This window comes from Ictidomys tridecemlineatus, chromosome 2, assembly GCF_052094955.1.
Source record: "Ictidomys tridecemlineatus isolate mIctTri1 chromosome 2, mIctTri1.hap1, whole genome shotgun sequence".
Taxonomy (NCBI): domain Eukaryota; kingdom Metazoa; phylum Chordata; class Mammalia; order Rodentia; family Sciuridae; genus Ictidomys; species Ictidomys tridecemlineatus.
In genome coordinates this window covers 121406020-121421501 of record NC_135478.1, presented here as the reverse complement: position 1 = coordinate 121421501, position 15482 = coordinate 121406020, and the positions used below count along the sequence as shown (strand labels likewise).

The window sequence follows — 15482 nt, the reverse complement described above, 5'->3', positions numbered from 1 at the left end:
TAAATCTTTCTTGGGCTCCCAAACTTCCATGAAGTAGGCAGGCCTCAATTGCTGTGTAGCCCCAAAGAAGGAGATGCACCCCAATCCTTCCTTACTGTAGAAGAGAAGGAGAAAAATGTTCAGGGAGGCTCCTCCCACAAAGAGTCCTTTTTTGATGGACAGCAGAATCAGAACATAATTAAGGACAACACCCACCCACCAACAGGAGCTCTCTGGTATCTGCCCAGAGTCAAGTCTTTAAGTGTGATGGACCAACAGCTGTGTCATCATTGTCTTCTACTTTTTGAATGAAAACTATGATTACATTTACCTTTTCCTTGCTCCAGTATTGAATATTAGGCAGGAGAGGGGAAAGAATTTGTTTTTCCAGTTCATAGGTTGCCAGACAAAGAGGAGCTACTTGTGGGCCTGCAAAAAAGAACTGGGTATTAATAGAAATACTGAGCACAATGCAGGTCCTGTTAGGTCTCTGTCTTATGTTCCCTGGAGAGGGGTCAGTATATTTTATGCAGCAAGAGTAAAACAGATATATGGTGTTCATGCTTTTCTTCACATTCAGCCTCTTTTACAGTCAGATTGTTCACATGACTGGCTCTGGCCAATAAAATGTGAGAAGTGACATGTTTAGGCTGCTGGGCTGGGGTGTACCAGTGTTTTCCCCCACATCCCATTCTCATTCCCCCTCATAGCTAAATTGATAAAAATCCAGGGTGACCTGGAAGCCACAAGAGGGAACCACAAAATGAAGGAACTTAGGTGCTGGGGTCAGTGTGTGGAGAAAAACATCAAGCATTCAAATGCTTTACCTGACCCTCTTCTGACTGCAATATGAATGAGAAATAATAACATTTCTTATGTTAGTCCACAAATGTTTTGAGATGATAACAGCAGCTACCTTTAATCAGCCCAAGGCTTTTGCAAAGTGTATACTTGTTTATCTGATCTATGCAGATCACTGATTCATTTCTCCATTTTGTTTTGGTAATCAGCACAATATAGTGTGTTGGCAAAAGATGAGAGGATGGGGGGATGGGTTTGGAGTGAGGAAGCAAAAGTATCTCTCTGTGTCTGTTCAGGGTTATTTAGTAAATCAACATTTCTATTCTAGGCCATAAAGTGCAAGGTAGTTATTTTCTGATCCTCCCCATGGGGAAAAAAATACAGTCTCCAATTGGACTGCTGGTTGGTAAAGAGGGATACTGTTTTATATTGGGCTCAGTGCAGTCCCTGTCCTCTGGAGAGAGAATGATGCACCCCACAAATGAGGGGTGCTCTCTTGTCACTGCAGGATCTATTTGAAATTTGAAATGAGGTTGCTACTTGAAATGAACTCTGAAATCTGCATTTGGTGCCGACTTCTTACACAGGGGACAGGCCAGGAAAAAGAAGGGGTACACTGCTGAAGGGACATGGTGTGCTTCTCCTTTCCATGCAGAATCTGGTTTCAGGAGAAGGAATGGGATTCTTCTCCTTTTCCCATCCAGATTTTCTTCTTCTCTCTGGTTACAGGAGGATAGTAAGGTGACCATTCCCAAACACTCTACCAAGGCTGAGCTCCCAACTAGGAGCCTTGTGCTTCTGCTTAAGTGAAATTGGATACGTGAAAGCATTTTGATGTCTGTACAGTTTGCATAGATGTGCTGTGAGGCAACACGGTAGAAAGTCTGTGGTTTTGACGTCCATCCCACTTGTTTTAAACTTGGCTCCACGGCCTTCTAGCTAGGTAATGCTGGAAATATTCCTCAATTCTGATCCTCAGTTTCCTCTACTATAAAATGAAACCTATAAAATGGAAACCATAAACCTACTCCTCAGGATGGGATTACAAGAAATATGTGAAGTACCACGCTCCATGTCTGCACATAGTTGGTGCTTAATAAAGGAGAGTCTCCTTCCCTTTTCTTTCCTACCCACACTATGTCCTCTGGGTAGAACACATGAGTTTTTCTGGTGTCCCGCCTGCCTCTGGAAGTACATGTATGAAAGTATGAATCAAGACTTCCTTAATTATGATTACATAAATTTTTATATCAAATATCTTTGGTTATTTCAGTATAAAACCCCTTGAATAATGCCCTAATCCTCCTGCACCCACAGACTCCATAGAATTAGAAAGAAGGAAAAAAGGAGAAAGGAAGAAAGGGACTTGGTGTTATAAGACCTGGGTGCAGATTTACCTTCCAGCTAGTGAAGCACTGGTTAAACTCAAAAGCTCTCTAAGCCTCAGTTTACTTATATGGAAAATGTCAGTAACACCTTCCACAGAAAACTGTGTCAAGCAAAAAAACCTACCATTTTCGTATTCTTCCAAAATATCATTTTTTTCTTCTGATTGCCATATTTTTCTATGCTTCCAGGTATCTTGTGTACATGAATTTTCAGCCAGACCCACTGGGCTTATATATAAGGTATATACTTGGGCTGGGTCCTGCATCCGTGGTCTCACATCATCTTTCTTTTTGATTTCAATGCATGCTACTTTAAAACATCCCCGTCTGTGCAGAGCACAGGGGGAAAGTCCTATAGTTCTGTAAGATTGGTTTTTGTACATTTGTTTCATTTCATCCCCAGATCCCAGTGTGCCTCATACATCTCTGTTAAGGTTTAGTGAAGTCTCACCTCAATTTAGTGCTGGACATTTTACAAATAGAAAAGCCTGAAAGTTAACTTAGCATATATGAAATACATCTCATGGATAGGGTGTCTGAAATATTGCTACCAGGGGAGTCAACCATTTGAATTTTCTGACCTGACTGAAAAAGTCTAACCACCTTGGTGTTTGTTTAAACTTGAATTCAATTCCATTAAGGCATAACATTGCTGTTGTCTCACTTATATATTAACAGAGTTTTGCACTTTGGAGAATATATTTTCTTACAGTTGAAGACTTTCAGCTCTGCTTTATTTCACAGCTGTCTACACTTGAGGCCACGTTTTTGAACATGTACTTTCAATTTTCCTCCCTCTGCCTCTTTGGAACCAATTCATGTTTCTCCTGCAAAGCTTGACGTGGGCTCATTTGGGGGGTCACAGTGCATACTTCTGAAGAGGAACATTGAATTCTAAAAAGAGGGTAAAATAACATTATGCAAATCTTATGTTCCACCTCTAGTCTGACTAATCTATTCTCTCCCTGTGCTACCTTCGTGATCCCGGTCACTCACATGCCTTCAAACAGGCTTTGCTTTCCCGAGTTCATTTCATCCCTCTGTTCTTTTCCTCTGCTGCCTGGGGAGTTTTCCTCAGTCCTTGAACTTTGACAAAACATAAGCCCATGTTCGAACTCCTGCTGTGGATTCTCACTTGGGTCTCCTGAGCTAAATGGATCCTGCACAATTTATCTCATGCCTTATTGCAGCTGTTACCACTGTGCTCCAAAAAATGTTTTCTTCATATTCGATTACTGTGTCCCTCAGGCTTATTATTATATTGACATATTACTCACTCCTGTGTCTCCCTAACTTAACAGTTGGATGTGCTATACAAGGCAGCAGACACATTTGATGTCCTGAAGCTGCAGTCTTCTGTGTGGGGGAAAAATAATTTATTTGCAAATTTATCATTTTAAGTGAACACTTTACAAATCTATTCTACTATCACTTTTTTTTGTGTGTGTGTGTGTGTGTGTGTTTTAAAGAAGCAAAGACTGGTATATTTCTGAGAACTACTGCTGCAATTCTTTTGTGTAATGATAGATATTCCAGAAAGAAAAAAGTCCATTTATCTCTGTTTCATTCCTTTACCTGCTTACTTGTTTCCAAAGGCTTTATTAGGATTCTGACAGTATATGCCATAAAACTTGGGCAAGATTTATTTTTAAATATCTTACACCAGGAACACTTTAATCTCTCTGCTTTGAGAACAGTTTCATATTCCATTAAGTTTTTACTAAGAGGAACCACATCTTAAAACTATCTTTAATTCTATTCTGTTCTTTCAGGTTAGGAATTGGAGGAGTTTTACCTTGCTTTTTGTTTACAGAATTTTAAAACTGGAGGGAAATTTAGAAACTGTCTAATCCATCTTCTTAATTTTTCAGACACTAAAGCTCAGAGTGGCTAAGTGGATTACCTGTTCTCAAAAACAGTGGCTTTAGTAGAACTGAATCCAAAGCTTAGGTCTTCTGATTCCAGTATAGCTCTTCTGCCCTCCATGATGTTTAAGGTCTCTGAGTGTTTTCATTGTCTTAGTATAGTAAGTTTTCTTTTTAGAAGGCATCACTTAGATGTGTCTCATCCTTCATGATGCCCTAGATGGTTTGATTCCTCTCTTCCATTACAGAATATTTTATAAAAAAAGGCTGAGAGGGACATTGACTCATTCATTGTGGTTCTAAGCCCAGGAACTTCAGACTACATAGAATTTTCTTCATTAATATCTGTTGAAGAAATACATAAATAAATAAATTTCTTGTGTTTTATTACTACCTTATGAACTGTAAAGAAAGTAAAGGAGGAAAAGATTTATGGCTACCAGTAAAAATGTGATTGTGAAACTGAAAGAATAGGTGGAAAGTAACAATACTAGAAGCCATATTTAATTGCCAGATGATTCCAAATTAAAAAGAAATATAACCACTGCCCATAAAACACAAGGAGTATGGATGCACTAAATACCAAAACAGGACGTGGAAAAGGGAATATATCTTAGGTTTGGAAAATGCATCTTCTTAGTAAATCAAGCAATGAGAAGTAAAGAAAAGAACTACTTTGAGCAGAAAAAATATTGGAATGATACCTGTAACTAGAGACTTCAGAGTGAAAGAAAGCAGAAATTGATTTAATCATGGAAGTAAACGCATATATAGTGGCTTATTGTTGAAAATGTAGATCATTTTATTCTGTGGGCTTTAAGAACATCTAGTAGACCTACCCCTAGGTCTTTGTCTCACAGCTTTCCCAAGTAAGTATTTTATTATCAACTGGATTCTTATTAATCATCAAGAGTGAATTGGTGGGAAAAGCAGATATATTTCTTAGTTATTAATTCAAAGTCCAAAATTTAACTTAGTAAATAGTTAAGGTTTTTAGCCACAGATTAAGGGTCTCTAAAATGAGACTAAATATTGAATAGCATCAATATTTCAGGTCTGGATTTGGATGGGTGATACCTCAAGATGTTAACACACCCTTTCTGTGGTCTTTGACTCCACTGTCCCCATCTGAAAAAAGAAAATTCCATCCTAAATTATGCCTCCCCTTGGAAGTAGAGGAAAGGCCTTGGAATGAAAACCAGAATGCCTTGGAGCTTTGGTTCTGGTTCTATACCTTGAGAAACTAAATTAAACTTCCTGAGGTTGCAGTTTCCTCATGTGTTAAATCGGAACTATATTATAATGCTGCTTTCAGGATTTATATGTTAGTTAAGGTTTTTAGATTTTAAGCACTAAAGGCATTTATTGAAAGTCAGGATTGGAATATAAAAAGAAATTACCTAAGCAGACTTCAGAAAGGAAAAGACTTAGAAGGTTTAGGGTTTGGAGGAACATGATGTAATAGCCCATTTCCTCAGAATACTTCCACCAGGATGCCTTCAGCAGCTCATGGGTGCATGACCAAGCATTTGATCAAAGGGCACTCTATCCTGGGGGAAATAGATGGGCCTCTAACCAGGCAGGCCCTTCCAGTACTCTCTCTTAAAGCTAAATTTCAGGAAAAGGAACTGAGAGAATATCAAGATAATGCACTATTCTCCCAGAAAAGTCTGTAGAGCTTCAGCACCAGGTTCAAGATCTTGCATCCTAGTAATTCTGACATATTTTGTCCTACCCAGGATGCATACACTTTTGCTAGAAAAAGTAGCCAATTTTTGCTTTAAGGAATTGTTCTCCCAAATATAGGCTTTGGAGATGTTTCACTTTCTATTACTACAAAAAAGCAATGGCCTAAAATTTAGTGTCAAAACAAATGTCATTACATTGCCCTTGGTTATTGGGGTCAGGAATTTGGGCAGAGTTCAGTGGGGATGGCTCACCTGTGCTCTACATGATCATGGCAAGGGAGGCTCAGCAGGGATATGAACATCTGAAATGACCCCACTCACAGGTCTGAATGCTGGTGCTGGCTGTCAGCCGGGGAGTCCAAGCCCCCACATAATGCCAAACTCCTCTTCCTGACCTCTCTTATTTCCTTAAACAAATTTTCATCTTAGGCTCTGCTTCCAGGGAACTCAGCCTAAGATTCCGGACCTCCATATGTTACCTGAGAAGAGCTGAGCAAAACAGTCTGTAGAACTCTTTCCCTCTTTGATGTCGTAGCTGGGATTGGATGAATTGAAGATTTCCCTCCAGATTCCAAAATCTAGAACATGGATAGCCAATACAAAATGTATAGAGTTGCAAATGACACAGACTTAAAGTGTAAGACTTCTAGCCTTCTATTTAATTTCTCTAAGCATCAGTTTCTTTATTAGGAGAAATGGAGATATGTGTATGCATCTTACAGAATTAGCAGCAATAAAACATACGAAACACAAATAGAAAATCTTATACACAGAAAGTGATTAATGCATATGATTTTTTTTTTTTGCCAAAAGACTCCATCCTTTTGGGGTTGTATTATATTCCCCCTGGGGCTAAACACATCACAGAGTCCTAGCACAATACATTTTCCATCAAGTGAACTGATGTGCAATATTGTTTAAACAATGTCCTTGGGGGACCCAGTGGTTCACTGGGAGATGTCAATAGCAGAGGTTTGACTTTGTCTCCTAACCCAGGGCTCTAGTAGGGACCTGTGTTTTGCTAGTATTTAAAGGAATAAGAACCATACAATATCAACTGTTTTATTTCCAATTAAAACACAGAATTCAAAAATGAAAAATAGATGAGAAAAGGAATTTCACCTTTTTCATATTCATTAAAAAAAGCACACAGCCCACTAGCCTCGTCCCTGCCTCAATTTAAGCTGTATAGGACTAAAGCATAAAGCTATTCAGACTCCAAGTTGGAACTTCAAGAATAATTTACCTATTTGCTGTGGAGTCAATAAAAGCTTAAGACTAAAATTTGGAAGTGAAAAACACAAATTGTTCATTTATTTTACTGCCCAGGCCCTCAGCTTTTACATTTACTAAATCATGAGTTCTTTTTAAATTCTTATATTTTAAATGTTTTGTCAATAAAACATGGACATGACTCCTTTCTTCACATGTGTGGCTCCATGGCTGAGTTCATCCACTTCTTGATATCACTGTGAAAGATGTATTTTCTGTAACAAGTCTCCTGGGGATACCACTTGCTTACCCACATGGCCTGTCCACTCATGTGGGTATCCTTCCTTCACTAGAGAACCACAAACTCTGATTGTTCAATTAATTTTTCAGTGAGATCAACATGGGATTGGCCAGTGTTCCAGAACCATTCATTAGACAACATGTTTCTCACAGCAGATAGCAATGTGACCCTTCAGAACACTTGCCTTTATTTACACCCCCTGAGGAGCTCCTCCATGTGTTAGGTAGTGTACAACAATTGAGATTTCATATAGATCTAAGAAATGACTCAAATAACAGAAAATGTACTCACTGGGAAGTGTTTGTATATAATGTACATTCTGAAATCCATAAAATAAGAAAACTTTTATGAGCCTTAACTCTGTTTTACTTTAAAGACAAATCACAGAAAAATATATTATAGAGATATATAATATGCAATATCTCTCCATATCTGTGGGAGATTTGTTCCAGGACCTCTGCAGATACCAAAATACTCACATGCTTTAAGTATCTTATGTGAAATTACATGATATTTGCATATAACCTACGTATCTCTTCCCATATACTTGAATTCATTTCTAGATTAATTATATTGCCAAATTCAATGTAAATTCTATGTAAATAGTTATTATCCTGTATTGTTTAGGGAATAATAACAAAAAGAAGATCATACGTGTTTGATACATGCTATTTTAGTTTTTGCAATGAGAAAAGGAATTTTCGAATCCATAGGTACAACAGATACAGAAAGCCAACTGTATTTAGACTCACCAATAATAAAAAAGTAGTAACTAAAATATCTACAATATTTTTGTCCATCAAATTGGCAAATTAAAATTATATGAGGGGATTATGTGGAAATGGGTAACTCCATCCACTTCTCATAGAAATATAAGTCAGATAAACATTGTGAAGGGCAGTGTCACATTCTGTATTACAGCCTTTAAAAAGATGTTTACCTTCGACCCAGTTCTGCTTCTAATGAAAATGCTAAAGAAATAATCAGAAATGCTCAACACTGTCTTGGCAAAGATGTCTTTGAAATTATTGTCTTTAACAATAGAAACTAGAAACAAATAACTGGAAGAAACTAGTTTAAAAAACTAGAGCACATCCAATTCAATGAAATAGGACTGTCAAAAGTGATTTTTACAATAGATGAGAAAATAATTTTTACAAAGAACCTATGTAAGGGCACATTATAAAGGCCATTTCATTTCAGGTAAACAGACATGCATTTTATAGATTTCTACATGAATGTGGTACGTATAAGTATGTGCATATACCTACATATATACATAGATATTTATTTACACATGTATGTGGCATACTCTCTCCTTCCTAAACCACTGTCACCAAGTTGGTCAGCCTGCTTCCTTTCTGTCATTCCAGTTAATCAGTGAGCATGACCTTCAACTTGATCACCTGGCTCCCCACCTTGCTGAAGTTGTCAACTGGCTTCCTTCGACTTTTGGAATAGAGCTAAAGTCTTCATCAAGACCATCAAGGGTACGTGATAAGATTACCTTCCATCTTGTTTGCTTGTCCTCTTTAACTCACTAATTCTTTCTGATTCTATTTGAGCAATAAATGGCAAACTTCAGGATTGCTTCAGTACTATGAAGACTCAAGCTGCAGGTATAGCATTCCTCAGGTGTGTTAAGTCAGAGAGGAGCAGGAAGGATAGGCAAACAGGATGCAAACTCACCAGGCTCAGATCTGTCATGGAGTCAGACATGACCTCAAGTGTGATGGGGAAGGAGTAAAGGGAGAAGAGAGGCCCCAAAGTTTGCCATCTCTCTTCTCAATTTCCAGCTCTGGAGTTGGCAGGAATCTCAGGGGTATTGTTAAATTCAGATTCTAAAGATTTCATTTGTCTGCTCTGAAAATGCAACCTAGAGGGGGCTCATTACAGTCTTTCCGCTATCAGTAAAATTTTATTTAGCTAATGTTATTTTTATTTCCACAAGCTCCCTGACATTACCAAGCCAAGCATTAAACAGAACAAGGTACTTTTGTTTTGTTTTGTTTTTCAATGGTACATTTATTCCATACCTGGATTTCCAGTTCAAGCCAGAAAACTTCACTGAATATTTGCAAATTAAGGCAAGTTGAGAAGAATAAAATTTAAGGGTTGTCATTTTAAATTTCATCTTGTTTTTGAAAATTTTATTTATTTTTCTGATTATAAAAATAATGTGTTTGAAACAGAACCTTTAGAAAATAAAAAAGAATTTAAATTTTCCTCATCTCATTAATGAAACATAAACACATAAGCATATATAATTCTAGTTACATCTTTGTATTTGTGTGTACTGTGTGTTTATATATATATATATATATATATATATACACATACATATGTATAGACACATATGTACAGTATATATACATACATGTATGTGTATATATATGTGTGTATATATATATATATGCCTGCATGTACAAAAATGAATATATATATATATAGTCAAATACTTATATTTATGAGATCATATATATAGATATAAAAATTGGCCAGGCAGCATGGTGCATACCTATAATCCCAGTGCCTCTGGAGGCTAAGGTAGGAAGATTTTGAGTTCAAAGCCAGCCTCAGCAACAGTGAGGCACTAAGCAACTCAGTGAGACCCTGTCTTTAAATAAAATACAAAATAGAGCTAGGGATATGACTCAGTGCTTGAGTGCCCCTGAGTTCAACCACTAATAGTCCCTCCAAAACAAACTGAATTGTATATTTTAAATGTATGTATGTCCTATATGGATGCATATATCAAAGTAAGATTATATGGATATTATAGTAATGTTCCATTTGCTAGGATACAATAGTCTCTGCAGAGAAAATTTAGCCAGCGCCCATGTTTCTAGTTCTCACAGTTGGTTTTTCAGCCTCAATTCAATGTTTTTCCATTTTCCCATAGAGCCTTTCTCTGGCTTCCAATTATATTGAATGAGACACATAAAGGACAAAGACCCAAGTAGACATTAATATCTGAGGCTAACCTTTACTTAGATAATATAGAAATTTAGTTCCTAATTCAGCCAAACTGAATATGCTTCATAATTTTCAATTTCTGACATTTCACTCTTGATTTACCTTCTTCCTGGACTGCCTTCCCCATTCATTTTTCATGTGTTAAAATTCTACCTGTTTTTCAAAGTCTATCTCAAGTGACACCTTTATATGGTCGCCTTTTCTATCTGAATTCTGTGGCTTCTTTTTGCATCTCTTTTACAAAGCCTGTCATAATTGGAGGTGTCTATGATTTCTCAGTTTGTGCTTTACCTTCTTTTCCACAACCATGGTAAGAGCACCTCTGTTGCTTTAGCATCATCAGACTAATTGAGGGTAGAACACATCCACTGTATTCCAGGAATGGATTTTTATTTATGTGTAACATTACTTGTTGTGTTAGATACTGGGATGAATGAGATCAGAAAAAAAAATTACAAAGGAAGAGACAGAAATAGTTTCAAGATCCAGCCTGCTAAGGAGAGATGAGAACCTGCCTGAAGATGGGACCAGAGGTAAGACGTGATTTTTTTTTTTAATCATAGTAGATAAAACAACGGAATCAGCAGAGGGAGTGGGAGTGACAAGCAGGAAATACATGAAGAAAAAACTTTTGACTTCCCAGATCTGAAAAATCAGAAAGGAGAGAGATGCATCATTTGAAATGCTAATTGAATAAGCACTTATGACATGTCAACCCTAGTTCCAATCTAGTACTTGTTCCTCAGCTTAAGCAGCAAGTTGGAATTTAAACTCTACTTCGTGTGCTTGGAAGTCTCTGTTTTCACCATTCTTCTACACTGACATTTAATAGCAACAGCCATGGCTAAGGTTTGCTGATACTTCCTGGAAGAGGGAAGAGAAATGTGATCATTCAATCCAAGAGAGGCAGTAGTCCATCTTGGAGAAGGATATTCTTGCTGCAGTGTGTGTGTGTGTGTGTGTGTGTGTGTGTGTGTGTGTGTGTGTGTGTGTGTGGTGGGGGGGTGTGTTGGGTGGGGGAGGACAGAGTAGAGGGGACCCTTTCTGTAAGTGCTCTGCTCTGAACTTTATCAAGGAACTCACCTGCTTCTCCACAGGGTCCAGGACACAGTGACTGTAGCCATTGAGAAGAAAGACTCTGGCACAACTGGGTCCACTGGTGATAAGTGTCAGGCAACTGGTCATTGTTATGGTCTGAATTTGAAATATACTTCCAAAGCTTGGTCTCCACTGCAGTAGTATTCAGAGGTGGGACCTTGGGGGAAGTGACCTCATGATCCTTAGATGAATTCAAAGCTTCATGGTCTAGTCGGAGATGGTGGACACTTAAGGAGGTGAGGCTTATTTGGAGGAAGTAGGCCACGAGGGTGCATATTTGAAGGGCATATTTGGTTACTGACCCCTTCCTTTCCTTTTTCTCCTCTTGCTTTCTGATTTCCATAAGCTCTATCACATGCTTCCTGCCATGATTTTCTGCCTCACTATAGACCCAGAAACAAAGGAGCCCAGTGATAATCACTGAAACTCTGAGTCAAAATAAGTCTGCCCTCTTTTAAGTTGATTTATCTCAGGTATTTTGTACAGTGACAGAAAGCTGACCAATACAAGGCACTCCAACAGGAAAAGGAACTCTGATTGTGAATGCAGGATAAATTGGAATGCCACTAACATGGAAGAAATGTCATCCTATGCCTGAGACTGAAGCCATCCTTAGTATGAAAAATTGAGGCAGGAAAAGAGCCATGGTCCTTAGGAAGCTACTGTAGACACAGGGAGGAAAGCTCTGGCTTTTGGCACAAAGTTGGTGAGAAGTGGAGCTCCAATAACTGTTTCTGTGTTTTTCTTAACATTTAAATAGTACTTCTCAATCCTTAATTCTTGAGCCTGTTTTGCTGACAGGGTCTATGTCAATCCCTCTAATCAGAGTGTGAAACCCCCTAACCTCCATGGGGTTTATTGTCGAACATAAAATAATACAAATTCCAGTGCACCCCTTTTCTTCACCAGCTTACACTTAAGGTCATAGATGGGAGGAGGAAAGTATTCTAAGTACTTGATCAGAGATTCAGGAAGTTTCTAAAGGAAAGCTAAAGTGCCAAACCAAGAGACCTCTCATTTGATTCAGTAAAACATAGTAATAATGTTTCACTATAAAATAGAAGGAACAGGGAGGCTGAATTATTCTACCTACTAAATGAATAAACATATTGAATATTTCAGCTCATCAGTTATATGACAGTGATGTCTGACCCCAGGATAAGGAGAAAAGGAAGCTAGAGGAAGCTCTTGGTAGAGAGAATAAGGTGGTCTTCCAGACAGTGAGGGCAGGATGGGAGGGGCCTAGGGATAAAAAAAAAGTAGGTGTTTCTAATAGTGAAAGAGGAAACTTAAATAAAATCATAGCATTATATTATGCCTATGCTTTTCTAGCACATATGAATTGCAGAGGCTATAGAATAAATATACAAAAGAACTCTTCTTTTTCTAAAATGAAAATTAATTTTCCTTCTTGAGCTCTGTCTCATCTAATACCAGAAACAGTCTTCTTCAACTTGATAATCAAGAGTAGAAAATATTAGTCTCACTGGATTTCTCCTGTCCTTAGATTCGCACCTAGGTTTCAGGGGGGGCCTCTCAAAGCATACGAAGAATAGAGACATTATATCTATGGAGGGTGCACTTGGCTGCAAGTAAAAAAAATTTCAATCAGTCAGAGACTATTAATAATCATGGATGTATTTTTTTCTCACATGACAAAAAAGATCAGTCAGAGAGACCAGGTCTGATGTGATGACTCAATGATTCCATTAAGGACCTAGGTACTTCTCCTGGTGGATGCTAGCTGGCTACTCCACCTTTGGCATCTTGTTTCTTTCTATTCCAGGAAGAAGGAAGCAAAAAAGCAAAGGTCAAAGTGCACATATTAACTGAATTAGAACCTTTGAGAAATTTTTTGTGCTGTGTTATCATTTCTAGCTTGAAAAAAGTTAAAAAAATGTAACTATTCTTTAACATTTCAGGAAAAAGATAAAGGTTGTCTGGTAGCAAAGAAGAAGAGATAATGGTTATTAGGCACATAATCAGCAGTGTCTCTTACAGCCATTATACCCTGTCTTCACTTGACATCCTTTGAGACAGCGTCTTCTCAAGTTCACGGTTAATGGTCTCTATTTCCACTGACATTTACTTTCTTTCTCCATTAAGACACTGGGGTCCTGGATTATAATGGATTTTGTGCAGGAAACTGGGAGGATGGAGTGGTGATAGTGCCGACTTGGGTATCAAACACAAGAGGTACATAATTGTTTCCTGTTTCAAAACCTGCTTATTTGGGTATGTAAAACCTCACTGGTATTTAGAGCATCTATGCCTTTGTTTCTCCTGGGCTCCTGTGTACCCCAGCAACGGGTATAATTTACCACAGGCTAGAATAGATCTAGGTCCCATGGAAGATAACTTGCTCGCTTTTCTCAGATAACTCTTGGTGTTTAATTAACCCCTGAACCTCAAACAACACACTGTAAATTTTCCATTGTTGAACAGCAGAATCTTGATGATGCTCCTTTGTTCTGGGATGTGTGTTCCTTTGGTCAAACAGACAGATTCATCGCCTGCTCTCTGTAGCTATTGAAAAGCAGGTCTCCAGATAATTCAAAGATAAAATAAGGCAAGTTGTTGCTGTCCACTGTCAAGACCAAAACTTGATTTGAAAGAGAATTAATCACCTTTCTTTCCTAATGATCACCAGTCAACATATCAGTCAAACTTTCCTTAAGCTACTGTGTCTGTTATGTCAAGGGATCAACATGGGGTCAGAGTTGGCACTGTGCTTTTTTTCTCTCTAAGGTTTGTGAATTATGTAAGCTCCTTCAGGATTCTCAACAATCTATGTCTCCAAATATCTGGCATCCTCTGCTGATAGCTTTAAATTTGCTGCAATTTCAGAGTGTCCTCCCCAGGGACCGATGTCTATGCCTCTACTGTATGACACAAGAGAAGCCTGATTTCTGCACTGCCCCACAAGCTCAGTGGAAAGATGCTTCCTTCTGAGGAACGGCTCTGAATGGAATATGATTCTTCTGGGAGGGTTTAGGGAAAAGTGAAGAATTGACAGGTCCTAAAGCAGACATCATTTGCATCATATGGGTCCTGATTCCTTAGAAAATCCCAAGAAACCTATGAATCCTCAAATGTATAAATGCTGGGATCCCTTCCAGACAGGTGCACAAATGCCAGGATCCCTTCCCTTTTTGTGTTATCTTCCAGAGGAGTCAAAGAATTGCTCAAACCCAGGCTAAGAACCCTTGCTCCACCTGGACAAGTTGCTATGGCAAAGGTGTGACCATCTCTCTCCTTTTGTGGCCTAACCAGAGGTGCAGTGAATAGGACAAGCTGAGAAACAGTGGCATAAGCCAGTACACTGGGGAGGTGAGACTTTCATTTGACTTCTGCCCTCAGGGCCTCCAGGCTTCAGAGCTATAGCTTCCACTCCCTCATTCAGCGCCTGTGCAGTCTCAGGGGTGAGGATCAAGCAAGGCCCCAGGTCCTGCTCTGCTTTCACTTGAGGTCTAGGTCTAGGTCTGGGTACCAGGTCCATTAACTAAGCTTTCATCACAACCCTATGAACTGGCTCCTGCCATATATTCCATTTTCAGACTTGAATGTTTATCTTTTGCCCTTGAAGTTTTTGAGTCCTATCTCCAAAGTATGAATGGGTCCTGGATTTTGACTCTAGCCTTCCTGTCCTGCTGACCTTGGTCATCACAGTCTGACCAGCTGATTCAGGAGAGAAGAAAGTGGCAACAATGTGTAATGTTGTTTCTTGGGTGCTCTGGGGTTTTTTAGGCTCAAGTTCATCATGAAATAAAGAACATTTCAAAAGCTGATGTATTTGTATTCTCTGCCCTTTCCTTTGTGAAATATCATTTGGTCAGATTCTATTAGCTGCAAGGCCATTTTTCCTGTCTTCAAGAAGTTTGAAATCTAGTGGGACAAACAGAGAAGCAGAATGTGATGTTCACTATAACACTATGAGGTTGTGATGCACTAAGTCTCAGAGGAAGAAGACCAGTTTTTGTAAAGAGTTCAGGAAACCGGGGACTTGAGCATCATCCTTACAGATGATACATTTTCCACAGGTCTGTCACTTTCAGTCTTAACTTTTATGGACTTGAGAATCTGATGAACAGTGAAGGAGAAAACAAGGAAAGAAAAAGTTGACAAGGCCTCAGAGCTGTGATAACACCAGCTTAGAATTAAAAGTCAAGGTCCT

General features: G+C 38.5%; 1 protein-coding gene across 1 annotated transcript in view; it reads left to right on the top strand.

The window, feature by feature from the left end:
- Positions 1-15096, top strand: part of LOC144375323 (BMP-binding endothelial regulator protein-like) — a 217103-nt gene extending 202007 nt beyond the window's left edge. Inside the window, exons 6-8 of the mRNA XM_078039709.1 lie at positions 8608-8724; positions 10632-10743; positions 14156-15096. The gene's annotated coding sequence lies outside the window, so the exon portion shown is untranslated. The remainder of the gene's footprint in view (positions 1-8607; positions 8725-10631; positions 10744-14155) is intronic.
- Positions 15097-15482: the final 386 nt, after the last annotated feature.